Here is a 25639-nt window from a genome sequence, read left to right on the forward strand (position 1 = left end):
GTGGCACTTACAGCCCTTATAAAAATCCATACATCCATGTGGCAAGCATATTTGTACATATGCCGCCATCATTTTCAAAACATTTTTTACTTGAGCCCTTGGTATCAGCTCATTCCCCCCCCCACCCTCATGAACCCTTGATAAATTATTTTCATATCTTACACCATCTGCTGTTTCCCTTCACCCATTTCTGTTGTTTGTCACAGGGCGTGGCATTGGGGGTGGGGTGGTGTGTGCGTGCTATCTATCATTGAAATTGGTTCCCCTGTCTCCTCCACCTTCCCCCTACCCTTATGGTATTGCTACTCTCATTATTATTCCCGAGGGTTTTATTTGTCCTGGATTCCATGTGTCCAGAGCTCTTATCTGTACCAGGGTATATACTCTCATCTAGCCGGATTTGTTAAGGTAGGGCTGGGGTCATGACAGTGGCGGGGAGAAAGCAGTAAGGAACTAGAGCAGTGGTTCTCAACCTTCCTAATACCACAACCATTTAATATAGTTCCTCATGTGGCGGTGACCGCCAACCATAAAATTATTTTCGTTGCTACTTCATCACTGTCCTTTTGCTATTGTTATGAATTGGGTGACCCCTGTGAAAGGGACCTTCAACCCCAAAGGAGTCGTGACCCCCAGGTTGAGAACCGCTGAACTAGAGGAATGTATGTTTCATTGGTGCTATACTGTAGCCTGGCTGATTTGGCCCTTCCTTGTGACCCTTCTGTGAGATGTCCAATTGTCTACAGCTGGGCTTTGGGTCTCCACTCTACCCCCTTGTTTGCATCAATATGATTGTTCTGGGTCTTCTGATGCCTGATACACGATCCCATCAACACCTTGAGATCACACAGGCTGGTGTGCCTCTTCCATGTGGGCTTTGTTGCTTTCCAGCGAGATGGCCACTTGTTTAACTTAAAGCCTTTAAGACCCCAAACACTATCTTTTAATATCGGGGCACCATTGGCTTTCTTCACCACATTTGCTTATGCCCCATTTTGTTTGACCACGTTGAGAAGGTGAGCAGCATGGAATGCCAGGTTATAAGAACCAAGTGTTCCTGCATTGAGGGCGCACTTGAGTAGAGGCCCAACACCCACATATAAATATATGTACATAAACCTATATCCCTATAATATATATTTACAGAAACAGCTGAAATTCTAATCACGACTAATATATCCTGATACATCTCCAATCACTAGAAGCCCCAATCATATATACTCATTTTTTCTGTAGTTTCACATTCAAATTCTTTGTATATTTTATTAAAAATGTAGTCCTAAGTATCTAGATAATAAGATAGCAAAATCTACATTACTGAGCATCAACAAAGTCATTGTCACATAACTTTAATCAAATTAATTATAAATGAGGAAAAAACCTTTAAAAAACCAACCCCAGTTCATTCACTAAAATATTGGTTTTACTGAATGTCTTTAAAAATACTAGCTGTCCACATCCAGAAAATATCTTCCTATCCTACCAAGAAAAACCAACAAAAAATGCTAAGAAGTCAAACACATACCAGCAGATAATACAAGAGCCCAATTGTACACTGATAAAGTGAAAATCAAACTTCTGATCTTCAGTCTTTAAAGGTTATATTCTATTCACTATTTAATAAATTATATTCATTATTTAGAAGACAGGAAAGAGTCCTGTATAAAATAGTTATTTTACTGGCACTTAAATGCTAAACTTTGGAGGCCCATAAAAGCATTTATTTATAAGAAAATACCGTATATACGCATGTATTAGCCAAGTTTTTCAGTACAAAAAATGTGCTGAAAAACGGGTTCGGATTATATATGGGTCAGTGGTACCCAAGCAAGATGTAACATCTCATTAGGGTACCCGAAGAAATGGACGAGTGCTGTGCTGTTATCTCGTGGGTGATTGCTGTTTCTCCGCTGTTCAAGCCCTGCTGACACTGCAGGGCTTTGAATGTTTGTTTACTCACATCTAACCAATCAGAGCCGTCCTATGACGTGGACGACGCCAATTCAAAGAAGCACCCCTAGTGATGCATTTACACTGGCAGCTGAACTGGTAAGGATGTGTATGTGGCTATGCTCCTTCTCTCCCCTCTGGTCTGTGTTAATTCACATCCTGCATCCCCCGCCAGCACGGACATCCCCCACTCCTCCCGGGGGCATTACCATGAAAGTTCTTTTTCAAAGTCTTGTTTTTTATCCTATTAGAAATGGATATTCTTGAAACAAAACAAAAACACCAGTCATATGAGGTTGGTTTCAAAATGAAGGTTGTGTCAAGAGCAGAAGAGAGCAATAACAGGATTGCAAGTAGGGAATTCTGTGTTGAGGAAAAGCAAGTGAGGGAGTGGCGGAAAATGAAGGCTGACTTGGAACAGATTCCAAAAACTAAAAACGTTTGTCATGGTTTAACGTCTTTTTATGGGGCTCTATTAGATTGAATTGCATAAATGGGTTATGGAGTGTCATCAAAATGATTACTGTGTAACATGCATAGGAATCCACATACATGCTCTACATATGGCTAAGGATGACAAATATAAAGCAGCAGGCATTGAAAAATTTGCTGCATCAGCGGGATGGTGTACTCATGAATAGGTTTGACCTCTATGTTTGAGACAAAGAACAAAGATTTCCCAGAAATTGTCACAAGACCTCGAAGCAAAAATTATGTCATTCCAGCCATTTCTTATAAAACAAAGAAGGATTTATAATTATGACCTGGCAGATATTGGGTATATGGATGAAACTGCCATGACTTTTGATCTTCCAAGCAACAGAGGCTATGGCAAGTTTAGGAGAAAAAAACATTTTTTTCAAAACCACAGGAAACGAAAAAAAAAAAAACCACTTTACAGTTGTTCTATCATGTTTGGCTAATGGAACTAAGCTGCGTCCTGTCATTATTTTTAAAAGAAAGAGCTTGCCTAAAAAGATTAATTTCCCACCAAGAATTATTGTGCGTGCACATGTTAAAGACTGGATGGATAAAGACGGGACAAAAAAATGGCTGGAAGAAATTTGGAACCAATGACCAGGAGCAGCCTTAAAGAAAAAGCCATCATTACTTGTTTGGGATATGTTCAGAGCCCACCTATCAGATGACATAAAAAAAAAATTGGCAAAATCTAGTAAAGTTACTTTAGCTGATATTCCAGGTGGGCTTATATCTGTACTGCAGCCTCTGGATGTATCTTTGAATAAGCCTTTTAAAGACCGTGTGTGAAGGACGTGGCATGAATGGATGTCATCTGGTCACACCCGACTAACAAAAGGAGGAAATCTCATGAAGTCTGACATAGAGTTAAAAGCAAAGTGGGTTCGAGATGCATGGGGAGACATTCCAGAAGACATGGTGCGATGTGCCTTCCAGAAATGTAGTATTAGTAATGCTGTGGATGGCAGTGAAGACTGTGCTTTGTATGAAAATGACAGCAGTGATGGTGATGACGGCGATCTCAGTGAGGACAGCGTCTATGATGACCTCACACCAGAGGAAGCTCTGTATTGGGATACAGATGATGATGAGGAATCCAGTTTTGAAGGATTTTAACTCTACATTTTAGCTTGGTTGCTGAGGGAATAGTACTCTCTTAAGGTTATCATTGTTGATACCTTATTGTTTTTGTTGAACCTATTTTCCACTTACTGTGCTGGCTTACTAATGTTAACTGACTTGTCCTTTTATTTAAAATAAATATTTAAATACATTACCCCACTGATGTCTCAATTTTTAGTAATTTTATTTTCATTTGTTTTGATTATTGAAACTCACCAATAGCTTCTGCATTTTCCACCCTAGGCTTATACTCAAGTCAATCAGTTTTTCTGGTTTCCCAGGTAATAATTAGGTACCTCGGCTTATACTCGGGTCGGCGTATATTCAAGTATATATGGTACTTTATCTCCAGCAGTGTCAAATAACTGTAAGGTTTGTAAATGTACACACATAGAAACATATACAAGCAGTAATTCATCTGCTAGAATGTAAACTCATGTCAATTGACTCCTATCATGCTGTATTTCTTTAGTTTTCTACAGGATCTGAGAAATGTGTATTAACTGCTAAATAAATGTTAATGACAATTCGAAGGTAGTATTTCCTTTGAATAAGGGAACTTCGATAGAGATAAGCACACCAGTAGGAGATATATAGAGCAAAGTAGAACTGCCACTTATTGGCTCCCAGGTCTTTAAATCTTTAAGCAGAGACAGCTTCATCGTTCTCCAATGGAAGTGACTGGTGGATTCTAACCTATAACCCTATGGTTTGCAGCTTGGTAAGTAGGCCACTATGCCACTAGCCAAGGCTAATTTTTTTTCTTTTTTTTAGTGAGTGAGTGAGTTAGTGGGAGGGTGAGTGAGTGAGTGAGAGAGTGATTTAGTGAGTGAGTGAGAGAGTTAGTGGGAGGGTGAATGAGTTAGCGGGAGAGAGTGAGTGAGTGAGTGAGTGAGTGAGTGAGTGAGTGAGTGAGTGAGTGAGTTAGTGGGTGGGTGAGTGAGTGAGTTAGTGAGAGAGTGAGTGAGAAAATGAGTTAGTGAGAGAGTGAGTGTGAGTGAGTGTTAGTGGGAGGGTGGGTGAGTTAGTAAGAGAGTGAGTGAGAGAAAGTGAGTTAGTGAGAGAGTGAGTGAGGGTGAGTGAGAAAGTGAGAGTGAAAGAGAGAGAGTGAGTTTGAGAGTGAGTGAGAGTGAGTCACCAAGGCTAATTTAAAAGATTCTTGTTTCATTTCCTAGATTCTTACATTTTACCTTAGTGAATATTATTTTAGCTACTCCCTCAAATTTTGGAGTTAATTCCCGTAGAGATAACTCGTTTTTCTACCTTAGAGAATATTAATATTCCTAGGATCTAAAACTTGGCTTTCTTTTTCTTACCAGGTCAAGTTTCTGTACTTTATAACCAAAGGAAAAGCACAGCATTTAGAGACAAAACTAGCCAATACATCACAAATTTAAATTCTCCAAAGGACAAACCAATCTAGTCTTTTTTTTTAAACTGATCTAGTCTTTCCTGTAGGACAATTTAGAAAGTGAAAAGATTGGCATCACATCACAGAACAACATGAAAAGTTAAAAGGAAAGCCTGAAAGTACCTTTTCACTCTGCTTCCTTTTTGAGTGTGGTCCCTCCCTAATAGTAATTATTGTACTGGGGAAAAAACCCAAAATCATAATCTACCATTTTGAACTATTAAATACCATTTACTATTAGGAAAGGTTTTTTGTTTCTTTTCCCCCTAAATTAAACATAGCATATGACTTTGAATACAAAGACATAAAAAGATAAAGGTTGGAGAAGTAAAAAAAAAAAAAAACATTCTTTACACATTTGACAATACCAGACATACACAAGGGGCTTCAAAAGGCTCATGGAAAAATGGGACTAAGAGATCATGGAATTTTCCACACACTTTTTGCTATCCCCTCACATTTTCAATATCATTAACTCTTGGATGAAAAACAAAGCAGAATGAATCTGTGGGTAAAAGAATTTATATAAAAGCTATATAAGAATTCTAGGCATTCCTTCACAGCATTGTCTTGGACCCTTTACTCTTCACTGCTCCTCTTTTATACTTTTATCTGCAGGACTTCATTTTGAGAGCCCCTCTTGTTCACCCTGACCCAAGTTTCAACAGGTACCACTGATGCTTGATGTATCACTTACCCATCAAATATTTTTTTTATGTCTTTGCAAATTGGAGCACTCCATGGAATTTCGGACCCAATAACAAGATATCATTAACTAAATACCACCAGTATTGCTACAAATTGAGAATGTAAATTATACACACACACATATGTATACACATATTCTCATGTCTGCTTTCATACCATTAGTTCCCATCACAATAAATTCAGTAAGGCACTTATCCAGAAATCTGGGTACTGATGACTTTTATCTACGCCTTTCTAGTTATACACACACTTGCATCTCCTAAATAACATTTGACTTTTCTTCTCTCCATCTCCAGGACATACAGAATTCTATAAAAGCCTTCAAATTAATCTACTCTCGATTATCTCTCACTTCTAGTTTTCTGAACACACTGTATTCTCTCATGGACAAAGAGGCGGGAAACATATAAGGTGACTAAAATTTTTTAGAAAAATAGGTACCTAATTTGATATGTAAACTCTCACCAAAACACAAACAGATTTTAAAAATAATAAATTGTCGAGAATAAATGAAACTAAAAGAACTACCTACCTACTGAACTCTGGGCGCAAATGCTAAAACATCTGTTAAGCTTTCCCTGACTCCTGACGTCATCCTTTCTCTATGAGCCTACATTATATTATATACACAATGTAGCCATTATCACACTATACTATAATTCAGGGTGTTTTTTGCTCAGCTAACAAGGACCTACCATTGTCATTGGACAAATTCTTAACGTTTGGTTTTGCGAAAATGATCATTTTTAAAGTGATTATACTTATAAGGATAACTTCAAATTATAACTGAAAGCTATAAAATAAAATTAGCTAAAGTCAGTGTTTCTCAAACAAAGGTCAACACACATTCAGATGGCCATCAACATATTTTTCCTTTTATTTTTATTATTCAAATTAGAAAATGTCCTGGGTTATTTTCCCACTAAAATTTAATCATATTGCAGTTAAGAATTATGCTTTCTTGACTTTGTATCCTCAGAATCAAATAATTCTAGATTATATGTTATATCAATATTCAGATACTGAGATAACCAAGCATGTTTGTTATCTCAAACTTTAGTCATAATTTTTACAGGTTATGAAACTGGAGTTAAAAGAGATTAGAGATTTACCAACAGTTTCTCAAGTCTAGTGGAAGATTAGAGCCTAAATCAAGAGAGATATAGCTACTGGTATTACTTAGTCAAAAAGAGAAAGTCCTGATACATGCTATAGCATTATACTGAGTATAATAAATCAGTTACAAAAGGGCAAATACTGTATGACCTTACTTGCTCAGGTGCAATAGGCAAATGTACAGAGATCAAACCTCATTAGTAGTTACCAGAGGTAGGTGGAGCAGACAGACTGCTTGCAGTTGGAGGTGGCACTGTTAATTAATGGAAAAGATAGGGGTAATGACTGAACAGCATAATGAACATTATGTCACAGAATGCCACTAATTATCCATGTAAAAATTGTGGAATTGGCAAATGTTTTTTTAGACATTATCACAATAAATTTACATAATTTAATTAATTTCATTTTCATGAATTCAGTAACCAAAATAAGTCACCAATACTTTTTAAATAGGTAGTATAGCATAGCCTAAATTTCTATCAATTTTCTAGGTTCCAAGAGTCTCTTTCCAAATCATTCATCTATTAATTAAAGAACTTGCACCTCTTAACACCAACTTTATAACACTTCAAGTTTTACTCAAGGACTGAATGTATTAAACATTTTCTCAATGAGTCCTAAAGCTGGTAATTATCTCAAATACTGTAATAAAATATAGCAAAAATATGATTATCTGGACTGTCTCCCTTTTCTTTCCCTGGCGCTATCCCACAGTCTGTATCAGAAGAAGAACTCAATTACTGCTACAGAAATAAGGAGAATGAGTAAGTTCTAGAGACAAAACCATTAACAAGATAGCCAGCTACTTGCTTAAAACAAACAAAAAATGTTGTAAATCTTACTAAAAGTACAGGGAATGAAAGGATAAGATGATCAAGAAAAATTCCAGAAGAGTCCAAAACGAACCAAATAATAATTGAGTGTTAAGCCTATTTAGTTAGCCCATTACCTGCAAATTATGGTCCCCATTAAATGATTGTTCCTTGTTAATTCATCAAAAAATCTATCCTTTAACAAAAATGTCACTTAACACATTGAGTACAATAAATCAAACACAAAAGAACAAATATCATACGACCCTACTTAAACACAATAATCGAGAATAGGCTAAGCCATAAAAGCAACGTTTCTTGGAGGGGGTATAGTATAATAAGGAAGAATTTCTGCTTAAAGGTTTTTGCTTTTAAAAATTCTTTAGAAATGATCAGTGTGATGGTTGCACAACATGAGTATAATTAATATCACTGAATTGAATTATACATGTAAACGTGGTTAAAGTGCCAACTGATTATATATATTTTACCATTAAAAAAGAAACATATCAAATATATATTTTGTTAAAGTTTCCATGGCACATACACTCTTACTCTATTTCTGATAACTCATTCAATTGTGATACAAATATATAAATATTTTAAAGTTGTATACAATTTGTATACATGACTGGGGTAAAAAAGAGGAATACATCAGTTTTCTACACAAACAATAGGGACGCCTATCAAAAGATGAAAGAAAAATGATGGCAAAATGTGAGTTGAAAAAACCTTGAAAAGTACGTGGAATGAAAAGATACTGAGAAGCCTTGGTTGCGTAGTGGGTTACAGACTGACCTCTCAATAACACTAACGGCTTTTCAGGAGAGAAATGTAGCTTTCTACTCCCACAAAGATTTAGTCTCTGAAACCCACAGGACAGTTCTACCCTGTCCTGTAGGGATCACTAAGAGTCGGAATTAACTTGATGGCAGTAATTTTTTTAAAGGGATAATGAAATTATCCCCCCAAGTTTATAGTACCCACATTTACACAAAAGCCATAAAAGGTGATGAAGTAAGGAAAGGTTATACTTAAGAATATAAATATAGCGCCTACAGACTATTCCTCTTGCAATGAAGACATCTGGACCAAGGAATATAGGTAAGAGGTTAAAAGTGTTTGTTTACATTTTACAAAACATATCCATACACTTTCTCATTAAATCTGTACACAATATTCTGTGAGTGCAGAAATACATTCTATCCGTTTAAAAGATCCACCTGCAGTACAACTATCTTAGAATCAGGATTGAGGTTTAGCTTCTCTGTTTTCTTTCTTTCTACTATATCTAAAGAAATCATCAAAGAGAATTCTAAAGAGCCTCATTTTGCATGATGAGTGTCAGATACGTTATTAAAGTTTAGTTACATTTTTTTCAATCTTTTTAACTCTCTTCATAAAATCTGAGGTATTAGCTTTCACTAATGAAGTTACTACAGAGATAAGTTAACTTAAAAGCACACAATTTAAAGGTGGTACAGTATAGACTTCACAGACTATATAAGATTATCAGTTGTCTCTTAATAACCCTTTTCTACTTCTTCCATAGTACTCTAAAGATATTTGATACTTAGCTACATATCATGCCATAGGTATTTAAAAGCTGTATTCTCCAAATCTTCTTGAGGATAAATGTGGACTACTTTACTACATTGTGTTCAGAGAGCTGTACTCTTCCTTGGCAATTCCCCACTCTCACCTGTTACTTGGAATGTGGATGTTATAATGACTATGACCCAAGCAATTATCTAGATGATGAGGGAGGGCAACAATGTCTAAGTAAACAATGTCTAGCTACTGTAAGGAATGTAACTCCTGATAACTACAGTCATGGCCTGGGCTGCCTACAATCTCTTATGTGTGTAAGAAGCGTCTAATTTTATTATAATCATTTTATTGGGGCTCATACAACTCTTAGCACAATCCATACATGAAGTGTCTAATGTTACGTCAATATTTGATCATTCTATTATACAAGGAATCTTCCAAAAAGTTCATGAAAAATGTGTATAAACTCACACCGTTTGAATTTAATTTCCTTTTTTTCTGCACCATGGTAAAGCTGTCCTAACTTCTTGTGTCTAAACAGGATCTCTAGCTTGAGACAACATATCAATGTGTGGGGGGGGGGGAGGGGAGGGGGGGGAGAAAAAGGCCACTACCAGAGCAATATGACTTTAGCTACAATTGAAGCAAGACAAACATCAAAGTTATGGTGAAGCTCAAGTGAAAGAAAAGTGAAACCACAAGTGCATTACAAATCTTATGGGGACAATAGCCAAAAGAAATTAGCTAGTTTACATACAGGTAACTCATTTTAAGGACAAGACAATGTTGAAGATAAAGCCCACCAGCCGCAGGACTATCCACATCAATTTGCAAAGGAGAAAAAAATTGATCTTATTGATGTCTTAAGTAAAGACTAATGATTAATAGAAACTATAGCCAACAACCACAGACATGGCAATTGATTCAGCTTACACAATTATAACTGAAAAATTAGAAAAAGCTTTCCTGAATACAAAAACTTTTGTGCCCAGAATTTAGCACAACTGTTGACAAATGAGTAACTTTGGGTGGAAATTTTAAACCAGGGGAATCAAGATCCTGAAACATTTTTTTTTGAAGAAATGTTAACAGGAAATGAAATATGGCTTTAACTAGTAGAGTCCTAAAAACAGAGCAAAAAGCAATGACTACCAAGAAGTATTAGTGGCCCAGCCAAAGAAAACACAGACTAATCAAAACAAAAGGTCAAGGAAATAGTTTTTTGGGGACACTCCAGGTATTTTGCGTGTTATACTTTCTGGAGGGCGAAAACATGGTAACATCTGATTATGAGGCTTTTGAGAAAGTTAACACAGCTTTGGCAGAAAAATGCCAGGAAAGCTTCACCAGAGAGTCCTTTCTCTATCATGACAATGGTACTGCTCATTCCTCTCATCAAGCAAAAGCAATTTTGTGAGTGGTTTGATATAAAATCATTGGGCATCCACATCATAGTCTTGCTTTGACTCCTACCGGCTTCTTTTTGTTTCATGAAAAATCTTTAATAGGCACCTATTTTTCTGCAGTTAACACTGTAAAAGGGATGGCATTGTCATGGTTAAAACCCCAAGACTCAATTCTTTATGGATGGATTAAATGACTGATACAAAAGTGCATTAAAATCAGTGAAATTAATGTTGAAAAATGAAATTTAAAGATATTGGAAAATTTCCACAAAACTTAAAAAAAATATTTTTATTGGCATGTCTTACTCATTCCAATATATCCTTTCCCATACAGTTCAGTTGTTCATTCCAATCAGGTGGGCCTATAAAATCAATACTATCAACTCCCCTCCCCACTTCTACAAACTTGTTGAAGACTCCAGTAGTTTTGTTTTTGACTCCAGTACTTTTCATTTGCATTTTTAATTCATTTTTCCAAGAATTTTATGAAGTCCCTTCATATGCCACTGAACATTATCTTAGCAAATATACTATCCAGCATATCTTGCTCAAAAGTTATAGAAAATAATCCCCTTGTCACCAAAGTTTACATATGGCAGTAAACAGGAGGACCGAGTTTTTATGGAGTGGGACTTTCTCTTTACCTTTTCTCATTTAAGGTAATTTTACTTTACATTTATTTTCATATCTGTGAGAAAGATTTATAAGGATATTGTTCGAAGTCAAATAAAAAGCAAATTGTTCTAAGTGAAAAATTAATCACAATCCAGATTAGCTAATAATCTACGAGAACTGCTCAATACACAAGACTAAGCATTCCTTTAAGCAAGGTTTTAAATTTATATTTGAATACCTACTCTGTATCTAAAGGTTCTATAGTAAACAAAACTTAGCCAGTCCCCACAGGGGTAAAATGATCTGATATTAAAGTATCATAATTCTGTTTATTTTACATATTTCTACTAAAGGGCCAAGGGCAATAAAACAAATTTTTAAAGTGTTATCTTAGAAACCTGTTGAGTTGTTAGTTCAACTCATAAGAAGCCTATATACAACAGAATGAAAACACTGCCCAATCTTGAGCCATCCTCACAACTGTTCTCATGTTTGAGCCTACTGTAGCACCTAGAAGCTTACATACTAATGAATTTCCAAACTTGACTGTTATAGATGACCTATTAAACTTTTCTTAAGCGGGGGGAGGTGTCTCTGGAATATATATTTCTAATAATTTCACTTAGCAGAAGAAATTTACATCAAAATATCACAGAAACATAGCACAAAATGAGAGAAAAAAAGTCCGAGATACAATGCACAGTACAGCTCAAAGGTTATCACTGTTTATCATGATGAATGTATCCTCCCTCCCAAATTTTTTTCCTAGACATTTCTTCAAAGTAATGTGCTAGAAAGCTATTAATTTATTCATGCCCCAAATTTTATAGATATAGCTAACCAAATTACGTATCAAAAGAGTAAACTAACAACTGAGAATGCCAAACCTATTAGTGCAAACCTGGATGAACTTCCAGGATGTAGTTTTCTGATAAAACATCAAAGTCTGAAATGCTGCCAAGATGGAACAGCAGAGCAATAACACAGAAGTGGTTTGATCACACACACACAGCAACCCCATGTTCTTTTTTGGAGTTCTATTTCTAAACGGGAAGGGGAGGGAGACCCTATGACAAATGGTAAGGCATGTAAGGAGCTATACAAAGTAATTAATTTAAAGTTGGGTAGAAATACCCTGGACTATTAGTTATAACACAATGTGGTGATGTCATCACTTTTGAAAGAAGTAATAAAAAACAATAGACATCAATACTTATATAGATTTGGGATTTTCCAATTCATCAACTGGTTCATATTTCATCAACATCTAGTAGACTCCTTCAGACAATGCTGGGAGGACTTACTGACAGATGAAAAGTACAGAGGTCAATGAAATCAGTCCCATTATACACTCCATGAAGACAGAAACCATCTTTTATTACCTGTTATTACTTCTAGTGGCCAACAAACAACTAATACAGCGAAGAAATAGGAGCTATTTTTAAAAATTTATTGTACTGTATCAAATAACCAGTTATTTTTAATATTAAATATCCAGGCAGAAGTATATGTAGCAATCAGTGAGGTCATAGTGTAGTTATCAAAAATCTTCCTTCAGTCTCTCTTTAAAAAAATAAAATCAAAAAAAATCAAAAAAATCAAAAATAAAATCAAGCTCAGTGATATTTCTCATCATCACACAAATGACCCTGACAGTTTTAGTATACACACACACACACACACAGAGTTTTGAAACACACATACACACAGTTAAGGGGAGGGAAAAGCAGTCAGTTCACTACAGACCACCTCTCAGAGTAGAGCTGGCTAGTTCTTTGGCTTTTGTCCTCCAGACCAATTTTGACAGGATAAAAAAAAACATGGGAAAGGAAAACATGAAAAAGAATACCATAGCATTAATTACCATGAAGTCAGAAAATTTGTCCTTCTTTTCTTCAAACCCAGCAAATACACAGATATTTGTGGCATATGAATCCAAAATATTCTGTTCAGGTATTATGAGAAGTACTATATATTATTTCCTAACAACCCTTTAAATATGAGAAGCAGGAAAAATTCCACATAACAAAATACAATTTCCCCAAATCTGTACCTAGCCTTCCTGCTCCACCTCTGCTAAAGTAACTGCACATGCCAGTACAGCTAACATTTGTGTGTGGCAGGGAACTTTTTCATTGTTTCCATCACAATCTCCTCCTCCCTAAGATTTTAAAATGGCTATCACAGTTTCAAAAATCTCTTTTCTCACATGTTTTTGTCTTAATCCCTCTTACTCTTTATAAACTAACCTGCCAAAAAATCAAGTCTCTACAAATTCACATCACTTAAGTGCCCCCAAAACAGTTGTCAGCAAGCAACATACAATATAACTCACCCTCCTTACTTTATGTTTGGTTTTCTCTCACTCTTCACATGTTGTTCGTGGGCATAGAAGTTCTTCCTCCACCCATTTTCAATCAGTTTAGGTCTCTATGCCTGCTCCCCAGAGGAAGTTGACAAAAGCTATTCCTGCTTCCCAAAGTGTGAAATAACTCGATCTGCTCTGTCCTCTTCCCCTGGCCCTTTCCTGTGTTCATGTTGGCTCACAGGGAGGGGAGTTTTACGAAATCCATCTAGTGACTTACCCCAGCAGCAAATCCCAGGTGGATGCAAATTGGGAAACAGGGATATTTGGGAGAGTTTCTCCTTGTGGCCAGCAAATGCCTGAGGCTTGGTTGATATGTATGTCATAGAAATAACAATGTCCACTTAGTGTGTTTCTCATCAATGGGGCTACGAAGTGGTAAGTTTTACTTGTGATTTCCCTCAGGAGAGGAAAAGCAACTGAATGAGCAGGGGAAAAAGGGGAAAAAAGGATAATTTCTTGTTGATACCTTCTCCACGCCCGTTGATGCTACTATTTGAAGCAAGTATATGTGATAAGGATTCTGAGTAAACAAGAGGAAAATAAAGAAGCTATCCACTAGAAATTAAGATAGGTGTTTTAGCTGGTAGTCAACTGTCTAAGATAAAAGTTAGATACTGGGAGGGAGGGGAGTGGGAAAGGCAAGGTGGCTTTTCACTGGAGGAGTGTATGTGATTGAATTTGCTGTTCCCCTTCTTGGTTCTCTTTCCTCAGAATCACAGACTGCCCCCCTCCCTGACAAGCAGACTCCAGCACCTGGTGGGGGTAAAAGAAGACAAGAGAGAAAAAAGGGAGACAGAGAAAGATAAAAACATCAACAGCCATGTTGCCAAACTAACAACTAAATCAATGACATGAAAGAAGGAAATTAAATAGAACTAACCAAGATAGAAAGGAATAATATAAGACTGTCTCAAAACAAAATAGGTCTTCTCTCCTTTGACACACTAAGTAACACATAGTAACCCTTAGAAAACAAATTTAATTATGACTGAATTTTTCATCACAAGTTCACATACCAAAATTTAGAAGATAAAGGTTGACTCTCCACGCTGGGAATTTGGAGAATGTTTTTTTTTTTTAGCAAATGAGTATCATTAAAGTATTCTAAAATGGAATTGTTTTTAAGATATTGCTTTAAAGGCTAACAGAAGGAATGAACTTTACCCTACTCGGTGTTGAGAGAAAAATGGAGTTTATACATCAGTTAATACAAAGGGGGCTTTCAATCTCGTTTTTCTATGAAGCTTCCTGGCATAGTTACTAATTAAGAATGTATATAAATTGTTAAGTCTACAAATAAGACAAATTGCCCATATGCGGGTGCCCAGATACTTTCCATGCAGATTTCAAATTTATCTCAACTCTACAAAGACGTGGGAACAGTTGATGCAATTAAAGGGGGAAATCAGAGAACATTGGAAGAATCTGCATCAAAGTTACTTACACTCAAGCCAAGGCGCTTACTACAATAACCCCATTCATAGCATAAAATTAACACCTCACTCTACACATAAACACATGGGCTCCAATACTGGACTTACAAATCAGATGTCAGAGACAAGGATCACTGGATAATGTTAAGAAGGAGAAAGTTATCACCCCTTAACTTTTTTTCTTCTTCTAAGGGGAAGTGGGGTCCTATTGGCACCACGGTCAGATCCTTACAAAAAAGAAAGGAAAGAAAGAAACCAGACAAGGAAAGCGATCCTGGTTGACCCTCCGCAGTCTTACTCGGAGGGTCGTTAAAAGGGAGAAAAGGGGATGAAGCTCAGATTCCAGAATTTACGCTTGAGGAGGACAAAAACAAGAGCAAAGGCAAACCAAGCCCTGGAATTCAAAACCGCGCAGCTGCAGGCAGCACACATTCTCCTGCTGCCTCGGCCACACCACGGGGATTTGTCCGAGGGAAGCAGGGACGGTTGAGACGACCGCGCTCCGGCCGACAGGTTAGCAGGGGCTAACCAACAAGCATTCCCGGGTTCCCACCGCATCCTCCCCGCCGGCGGGAACCATACTTCTTTCACGCCCGAGGTCGCCGCCGCCGCCGCCGCCGCCCTCCACACAGCCCCCGGCACACCCTCCGCGCATTACCGACCGCCTCCCCGCGCTCTCGCCGAGCCCCGCGCGGGCGCGCCCCCCGCCGCCTCCCGCGCCGACCACCGGCCTCCAGCAGCGCCGACCCCGGGCGCGCACGGCCTCTCCCCTCCCCGGGCCGAGGCCCCCCGCTCGTGGGCGGGATCCATTCGGCTGCTCTCGCCTCACGCCCCGACCGAGGAGCGGGCAGCGGACAGCGGACAGCCCGCTCACCTGGCTCGGCGGCTCCTCCCTCGCTCTCGGCCCACAGAGTCCGGCTGGGGCCTCCGAGGGACCGGCTGGAAGTCGGAGGAGCGGACAAGGCTGAGGGGCGGGGGCAGTCGGGATGCCGCGGGGAGCCGCCTCCTTTCTCCTCCGGCGACCGGGGCTCCGCAGCCAGGCCGGGGGGCTCTCCGCACACTTGCCCACTTTCTCACAGCCTCGAGGTCAGGCTGCCTCTCCCTCACGCCTCCTCCCAAACACACGCGCACACAGACCCAGACAGACACACACACGCTCACTCACTCACTCACTCCCACAGACACTCACACCCAGCCGCCCCTCGCTCCCTCACGCTCTAACTCGCCTGTCTCTCCCTCTCGCCCGCGCGCGCGCGCACGACCCCTCTCTCACACACAGCGCGCGCGACGCCGGCGGAGGCCGCCGCGCGTTCTCTAGCCCGAGGCGCCGCGCGCCGCTCGGCCGCGTGCGGATCAGCGCGCGCCACGGCCCCGCCCCCCGGCTCCACTGCCCCGCCCACCAGGCGCCACGGCCCCGCCCCCCGGCGCGACCGGCGGGCTCTGGAGCTCAGTCCGCTCTGGAATCCACCGGCGCGCGTCCATCTGCACCCCCGAGCTAGACCCATTCTCCCCGGTGCCGGTCGGCGCTCTCAACCCTCGTCGGCCTGCGGGGCTGGAGGAAGGGGATGGAGCGCGCGCGACTAGAGGGGCGTGGAGCGCGAGAGCTCTCCGAGGACGCGCTTCCCACCCGCTCGCAAACCGTCCTCCCTGTGAAAGGGAAACGGGTAGGGGGGTGGGCGACGTTTGTGCCCCAACGCGAAACCACGAGATGAGTCCCTGTCGTTGTGCACCCACCAGCCAGCACGTTTCCCTCCTTGGGGTCCATTCATCCGTCCTTTAAACCTCACCGGCGAGCCCACCAAACCTCGCGGGGGCAGTCCGCCTTGTCCATGCCTCTGCGCCCCCAGACCTGCGCCCGCCCGGCCTTTCTGCCAGCCGCCGCCTACAACCCCTTACCTTGGTTTCTCCTCTCCAGGAGGTGAAAATTCGGGAACAAAATGCTTGAGCACCCTAAATATCGATGAAGGAGTAAACACAATGCCTAGATGTGAGGCAAATTTTAAAACATCATCGACTTTGTGAGTCTTTAAACATACGCAGCTCGGCGAGGTACTTCACTTCCTCTTAGTCTTTATTAGTCTTACATTGTGTACATTATTAAAACTTAAGATAAAAGTAAGGTGAAATCAGATTCCCAGGATGGCTAAGAAGGTGAATAAGCTCAACTACATTACTATTGTGATAAATTTTTCTAGATGAGGAAGAAAGGCAACAGATGGCCTGCTGACCTTACTTGAAAGACGAATTTCCAAATAACTTCTGTCAATCCATACTATCAGGTCCCACCCAGATAAGTTAACCTGAAATGCTAACCAGTTTCTCTTGGCAGTTGCCTTAGGCAACAACTTTCCAGCCCTCCTTTCTCAATCCGCTTCCACATCTGCATTGTTGCCCAGATTTCATCAGCCTGCTTTTTAGCTGGATTTCCCTCTGAGGAATGATTATCTTTTAAGAACTATAGCGATACCTCAGGTGATAACTTGGGAAACCAACTGCCTGGGTTGGATTTCTGGTTCCACTATTATGTTATATTCGAAAGCAAGTTACCTCTCTGTACCTTTATTTGCTCAACCTTAAGTGAGGATAAAATACTTGCCTACTTGGCTGGGGTGTTACACTGCCCGGTCCCTTAATTAATAATTATTCTTAGTATCTTGTAAAAATTACAGCCAAAGATAGTGTTTCGCTCACTTTTGGATATGTTTTCAGGAGGGACCTAGAGAAGGACATCAAGTTTGATAAATAGAACCAAACCCAAGGTCTTCGGGTTGATTTGAACTCATTAAAAACCAAACAAGCTCACTGCCATCAAGTCTATGCTGACTCGTAGCGACTCTCCTATTCATAGGACACAGTAAAACTGGCCCCGGTGGGTTTCCAAGATTAACTTTATGGAGTAGAAAGCCTTGTCTTTCACCCAAAGAATGGCTGGTGGCTTCACACTGCTGACCTTGCAGTTAGAAGCCCAATGTGTACAACCCCTTTATAGGGTTGCCAGAACTATAAATCTTGATGGCAGGGGCCACCTCATCCATCTTCCTAGGGAGCAGGTTTTAGGTAAAGCATGACAAACCAAAACAAAAAGCACTGCTATCTACTTGATCTGACCCAGCCCTGTATAGGCCTTCCAAGGGCACAGATCTTTATCAGAGAGATGTCCTCCACTTGCTCCATCAAGTGGCTGGTGGTTTGTGCTGACCACCTGTGGTTGGGAATCCCACTGTTACCTGACACAGTTCCTTTGGTAAAGTATAGGGTCAGAGAAGGAGGAAAGCCCTCAACAAGATGGATTGAATTTGTTGGGGATTTTTTTGGTACCCACCCGACAGGAGCCCTTTGTAGTTGGTGGTTATACATTAGGCTGCATTCCACAAGGTCAGCAGTTTTTTCTTTTGTTTAACAAATAATTTTATTGGGGGCTCTTAAAGCCCTTATCCCAAGCTATACACCAATTGTATCAAGCACATTTAAACATATGATGCCATCATTATTTCGAAAACATTTTCTTTCTATTTGAGCCCTAGGTATCAGCTCCTCTCCCCCCCCCACCTTCCCTCCTTGCCACCCTCGTGAACCCTTGATAATGTCTAAATTATTTTTATTTTCATATTTTACACCGTCTGCTGTCTCCCTTCACCTACTTTTCTGTTGTTTGTCCCCCTGGAGGGAAGGCCTGCAGTTTTAAATCACCTACCTCTCTGGGGAAGAAAGACTGGGTTATCTATGCCCATAAACAGAAATGCACAGGGGCAGTTCTACCCTGTCCTAGAAGGGTCACTATGAGTCAACATTGGCTCGATAGCAGTGGGCTTTTTGTTTGGCTTTATCTTATCCACTCTCCAACCCTGATCTTGTCCCTTCAGACTTCTTTTTGTTTCTCCAACTCTAACATTGAAAAGGAACATGATTTGAATGTCTTAAGATATCAAAAACCACCATTTTTAAATGGTATAAATACAAGTGTAGAATTCTTTACAGAAGGGTTATTGAGATGAAAATACTGCCTTCAGATGGCCACTCCAAGACTATAGCAATGGCAGTTACTTGACCTTGGGTGGGATCCCTGGCTTAGTGGGTCTCAAAACCCCAGAACCACCATAATTTAGTACCTCCATGCTCCCTTTGCATTAATATGACAGGTTTTAATCTGATAGGCTAGGATCTTCACTTATAAGAAATGATATAGGAAATTTTCCCCTAGCACCAACCTCCATGCTCAATGTAAACAGAGCTCAATCAACTGAGAAACCGATCTGTACAAAACAACTCATGGGTTACAGCTGGAATTTGGACTATCCTGCATGTTATTCTAGGTCAACTAGGGAAACAAATCCACAGAAACTCGTGTATATGAGAGTGTTTTATATAAAGGGTAAGTGTACATTAAGAAAGCATCCCCACCCAGTGCTGTCCAAGTCCATAAGTCCAACATTAGTCCATTTGTCTGACACCAATCTACAAAGTCCTCCTCAATCTCACAAAACACACTCAATGATGCTGACTGCAGGAGGAAAACCGAATCAGTGAGTGTGTAAGCATCTCAGTGCTGGCAGGGATCTCCACGGCTGCTCCAGCACCCAGGGCTGCATCGGGGTAGGTCCATGACCATGTGGCTTCTCCTCAGGGATGTCTTGAAGCAAGTGAGCCTTGCCAACTGAAACGGAACTGGCTAAGGTAGCTGCACCCAGGTGTGACCATCAAAGAACAAGAGACCCGAGAACTAGAAAGGGGAGGCTCAGTGAGCCGTTTATCTCTCCACCCTTCAATAACTCCCACATGTGTTTATCGGCAGGTTGGCACAATAAACCTTAACTATCTCACTGAATAAATGCCTTATGTCAACGCTACCTTAAATTCTATGTCATTGGATTAATTGCTGGTGTTATCAATGCAATCACCTTATACCCCAGGTGGAGTAGTGAGGTGTTTCTTCTTTGGTTCTTTTGTTTTTCTGTGTGTCTTTTGTTTGGTTGGTTTTTGTTGGTGGTGGTTTTTGTTTTTGTCATAATATGACCACCAAAGTAAACCAGAGTCATTCACAACATGTGGACAAACAGGACAATTCTGGGCTCCCACTTAAGTCTATCCCCAATCCATGAAGTTGGTTCTAACAACATGGTCCTGCTCCATACTTGCCTTCATGAAGAGATCGCTGAAAATAAGGACGCTACAGCAAAGTGTGGTGAAGAAAACAGATTGTTTCCCAGCTATCAATTGGAATAGTGTCTGGGGTCTAAAAGACTTGAATGTAAAAGCCATCTAAGTGAGGTGTCAACTAAGTCCACATTGAAGAAGTACGCTAGCCTGTGTGATCCAAAGATGATGACAACAAAATCCAAACAAAATGAAGGAAAAGTATCAGAGCTTAAATTGTGATCGCTCAATTTGTAAAAGGCTTGGAGGGCAGTGGGAGCACAGAACCCATCTGCAGAGCATCTAGTCAGATGAAGCCTCTGGCAGATCCCCTCTGGCCACAGGCAAGGGAATCACTCAAACTGCTTTACTGTCATGAATAGACTATTGTAAACTTGATTTTGGTGGATCAAACTATAGTATAATATGATACTTAATAATTAACCACCTTCTTGACCCAATCTGAACTGGAGCTAGGCTTAGGTTTTCTTTGCTTGGTCCACAACAGAAATTTTTTCTCTGGCTTTTTTTTCTTTTTAATTCAATTTGTTGTTTTCTTTCTTCTTTTTCTAATTAATTTTTTATTAAAATATAATTTTATTGGGGGCTCTTACAGCTCTTATAACAATCCATACATCAATTGCATCAAGCATATTTGTACATATGTTGTCATTATTATTTTCTAAACATTTACTTCCTACTTGAGCCGTTGGTGTAAGGTCCTCTTTTTTCCCACTCTCCTCCCTTTCCCCTATCCACCTTGTGACCACTTGATAAATTATTAATTATTATTTTCATATCTTGCACTGACAGCTATCTCCCTTTCCCCACAGTGTCTGTTGTTTGTCTCCCTCTGTGAGGGGTAGGTGGGTATGTGCCAATCATTGCTATCATCTCCCCACCTTTCCCCCTACCTTCCTGGTATCACTTCTCCAATTCCTGGTGGTCTCTTCTTTCTCATCTTTATATTATTATTGTTTTGCTCCTTCTGTTTTGTTTCGTTTTTGTTTATTGTTTCTGTTGGGTTTCCCAGTTTGTGAAGCACAGGAGTGGCTGCATAGAGACAATAAACGATGCAATGGTTTATCAGGCACAGGGGTGGTTGGGGACACGGTGAGAGAGTGGGGGTTTTGTGTGTGGATTTGGGGGGGCAAACAATGAATGCAGAAGGGGGAATATATTCGAACTGAATGTGATGATGTATATACAACCCTTTTAAAAAGCAATTTAAGTATGGAAGTGTACAATATGTGAATATTTTATCAAGAAAACTACTTTAAAAAAAAGTAAGAAAAAAACCTAACTTGACCAGTGGTTACCATGGGTGAAGGAAGAAGAGATTTTTCTTATGTGGCATTAAGTTTGTTAGTGGTGGTAGAATAATTTGGAAAAGGATATCATAATGGTTGTGCAATATGAAGCGAATAATCAATTACACTGAATTATACATGTAGACGTTCTTCAATTGGAGAAGGTTTTGTTGTGTACATTTTGCCACAATTAAAAAAGTAATTACATGAATAAAAACTACACAGAAGAATAAAATGAAAAATAATAAAATAAAAATAAATTTTAAAAAGGAAGAAGAAAATGTTCTATAATTGTGGTAATGATTGCACAACTGTTCTTGATATGAGTGAACTATCGCATTGTGTGACATGTGGATGAAGTACCAATAAAACTGTTAAAGAAGAAATACTGCCGAATGAAGGGGGAGGTGCAGAGTGGAGACCCAAGGCCCAAGTGTCGACCACTGGAGATCCCCTCACAGAGAAGTTTAGGAGAGGAGACGGGTCAGTCAGAGTGCGATGTAGTACTGATGAAGAACACAGCTTTCCCCCAGATCCTGGATGCTTCCTCCCCCCAACTACCATGATCCGAATTCTACCTCGCAGGACTGGATAGGGCAGCGATTGTACACTGGTGCATATGGGAGCTGGAGGCACAGGGAATCCAGGGCAGATGATACCTTCAGGACCAGGGGTGTGAGGGGCGATACTGGGAGAGTGGAGGGTGAGTGGATTGGAAAGGGGGAACTGATTACAAGGATCCACATGTGACCTCCTCCCTGGGAGATGGATGGCAGAGAAGGGAGGGGAAGGGAGACTCCGGATAGGGCAAGATGACAAAATAACAATCTGTGGATTATCAAGGGCTCATGAGGGAGGGGGAGCGGGGAGGGAGGGGGAAAAAAAAAAAGGACCTGATGCAAAGGGCTTAAGTGGAGAGCAAATGCTTTCAGAGGGATTAGGGATGTGCTTTATACAATTGATGTATGTATATGTGTGGATTGTGATAAGAGTTGTATGAGCCCCTGATAAAATGTAAAAAGAGAAAAGAAAATGATTAGAGCAAAGAATGTACAGATGTGCTTTATACAATTGATGTATGTATATGCATGGATTGTGATAAGAGTTGTATGAGCCTCTAATAAAATGTTTAAAAAGAAAGAAAGAAATACTGCCTTCAGAAGGATGTAGACCTAGATGGAGGCTATGTCAAGAAGAAGGAGTAGCTTCTGGCAACAAATGTGCAAATGTGCCTGACGCGATGGATCGATGGATGGATGGATGGATGGATGGATGGATGGATGGATGGATGGATGAAAGAATTTTGATAAGAGTTGTAGTAGCCCTCAAGAAAATGATTTTTTTTTAAAAACAAAACAGCGCAAGTAGCTTCACATTTTAATATTTTTGTTTACGATGTTTATGATTATTTAGTGACACTTTTTGACTTAGCCTCTGAACTGACTTGAGGGCACTGGACGACAGCATCATCACAAATGATAAAAACCCATTGTCACCAAATCGACTCCAACACATTGGGGCCCTGTAGGCTTTCCAGGGCTGTAAGTATTGGCAGAAGCCAACTTTACCATGAGTCTCCCAGGAAGGAGCTGGGGGGCTAGCACCTCACATCTTTGGGTCATCAGTCAAGCACTTTAACCAATGCTGCACCCCGATGCCTTTCAGAGACATTACCTGGTACAAATCTTTTTCATGCTGCATTTGAAGAATGTGAAGTATAAATGGGATCAAAATGGCAAGCCACAAAACAATAATGCTGGGAATTGCAAATAGGAACTTAATCTCTGTATCCAGGGTAGTTATCAGTACCCAAAATAGTGTTCTTTGTGGGGCATCTAATGTGATTACTGCAAAATTTATGTGGCTGCAGAAAAGGTGGTAGGTGTCTTATATCAAACCCACACTAGCACATAAGGAGCAGTAGCAGCAGCTGCAATGGATCTAACTCTCCACACTGCTTCCTCTTCTGGAGCTAGCCGGCTAGAACCAGCTGGACAACAGCAGTCTCTCTCTGCAGTTAGAATAGCTAAACACCAATCTAGCCTTTCTCCACCCACACCCCTCCTCCTTTTCCTCCACTTCATTTCTGCATTTCTAACTACGCTAAGAAAATGCTGGATACAAAGGGGGATGGGTGGGGAAAGAAACGCCAGACAATAAATTGGCTGAATCAGAGAAGGGAAAGATTTAATTGGGAAGGAGAGGTGAAGTAGATCTCCCCCTTCCTTATTTGATTGCATCTGGTGGTGAGTTAAGATTTCTTTTTCTCTATTACAAATGAAGAAATAACCTGGATGCTTGCTAACAATGCAGATTACTCAGCCCTGACCTTCGAATCAGCCTACAAATCTGCAATTTTTTTTTAGCCTTGCTCAAAGTTAAAGCCATAAATCTTTATTTTTAATCAGCATACCAAGCTACTCTGAGATCTATGAAAGTTGGAGAACAGTGTTTCAAAGAGACTGAAATAACCATTTCTAAAATGTTCTCTTTTTTCATCTAAAGCACTCAACATTTATAAACTCATTTTACTCTTAAGCAATCTTGTAAGGTGGAACAAATGGCATTAGTTCCCTTCTGACAATAGAGAAGATTGAGGCAATGAGATTAAATCATTGGGACAATTTTCTGATCTTCTAATTCCCTGTCCACTGGAGTGTCTTAAAACTATATTGAGCTGGGAAGAATGGAGGGTGTGTGTGTGAAAGAATGGAATAAGTGAATGTGGGAAAGCATTGTGTTCTCTTCCGAAGAGTAGGGGGGAAAGCGCTAAGTAATGAAAGAAAGAAAGGAAAGCAGCACCTGCCCCACCCCACAGACTCTCACTTTTCCTCCTTGGGAACCCTAACTGATTCACTAGCCATTTCATCCACTGAGTCCAATCACAGAAGTGAACATCAAACTGCTGCTGCAAGGACTCTTTGAATCTGTCTCTGTCACCAGAGACTGAAAGATCAATGAACATTCATAGACTGAATAAATGATTTCTGGAAGTATCTTAATGGCCTGACACTGCAGTAATTATCCTGGTCTGCTTTGCAGTCCTTGATACACTGAAAAAGTTAGACTAGGGAGTTCTTTTTATTAGTTTAAATTAATGTAGCTATCCTACGTGAAATGAACAGAACAATCTTATCCTGTTCAATTCACACCTGTCCTGTTCATTTCTTTCTTTTAAAAATATTTTTATTTGGGGCGCTTACATCTCATCACAATCCATACATTCATCCAGTGTGTCAAACACATTTGCACATATGCCACCATCATCATTTTCAAAGCATTCTCTTCCCACTTAAGCCCCTGATATCAGCTCCCCATTACTTCCTCCTCCCTCCCCCGCCAGCCCTCCCTCACAATCCTTAATAAGTTATAGATTATTTTTTCCATATCATCCTATGAAGCCCCTCACCCACTTTTCTGATATTCGTTCCCCTGGGAGGGGGTTCTAGTTGATCCTTGTGATTGATTCCCACTTTCTCCCCCAACCCTCCCCTAATCCTCCTGGTATCTCTACTCTCCTTGTTGGCCCTGAGGGGTTTATCTATCCTGGATGCCCTATGTTGGCTCTTATCTGTAGCAGTGTGCATGTTCTGGTCTACTCCGATTTGTAAGGTAGAATTGAAGTCAAGATAGTGCGGTGAAGGAAGCACCAAAGAGCTAGAGGAAAGTTGTGTGTTTCATCGGTGCTATTCTGCACCCTGACTGGCTCATCTCTTCCCTATGACCCCTCTGTGAGGGGATGTCCAGTTGTCTACATATGGGCATTGGGTTTCCACTCCATGCGCCCCCCTGGACCCCTTCACCTTGGGTATGGTTTTATTCTGGGTCTTAGGTGCCTGATACCTGGTTCCATTGACACTTCACAATCACACAGGCTGGTGTGCTTCTTCCATGTAGATTTTGTTGCTTCTGAGCTAGATGACTGCTTGTTTACCTTCAAACTTTTAAGACCCCAGACACAATATCTTTTGATAGCTGGGCACCATCAGCTTTCTTCACTACATTTGCTTATGCACCGATTTTGTCATCAGCGATAGTGTCAGGAAAGTGAGCATTACAGAATGTTGGATCGTTAGAACAAAGTGTTCTTGTGTTAAGTGAGTACTTGAGTTGAGGCCCAATGTCCATCTGCAACCTTAATTCTTAACATATAGATATAAGTACATAGTTCTATTCCCCTCTCATTATATATATCTATATATCTATATCTATCTATCTACA

The 25639-nt window shown here is 40.2% G+C and overlaps 1 protein-coding gene across 2 annotated transcripts in view; it reads right to left on the bottom strand.

The window, feature by feature from the left end:
• The window catches only part of RIMKLB (ribosomal modification protein rimK like family member B), a 56721-nt gene extending 40460 nt beyond the window's left edge, over window positions 1-16261 (bottom strand). The window contains exon 1 of one of the 2 annotated variants that reach the window (XM_075552093.1): window positions 13510-13704. The gene's annotated coding sequence lies outside the window, so the exon portion shown is untranslated. Of the gene's footprint in view, window positions 1-13509; window positions 13705-15849 lie in introns of those variants that run through there. The other variant, XM_075552092.1, reaches the window with a different exon arrangement.
• Between the last annotated feature and the right edge of the window lie 9378 nt (window positions 16262-25639).

This window comes from Tenrec ecaudatus, chromosome 6 (genome assembly GCF_050624435.1).
Source record: "Tenrec ecaudatus isolate mTenEca1 chromosome 6, mTenEca1.hap1, whole genome shotgun sequence".
Lineage (NCBI taxonomy): Eukaryota > Metazoa > Chordata > Mammalia > Afrosoricida > Tenrecidae > Tenrec > Tenrec ecaudatus.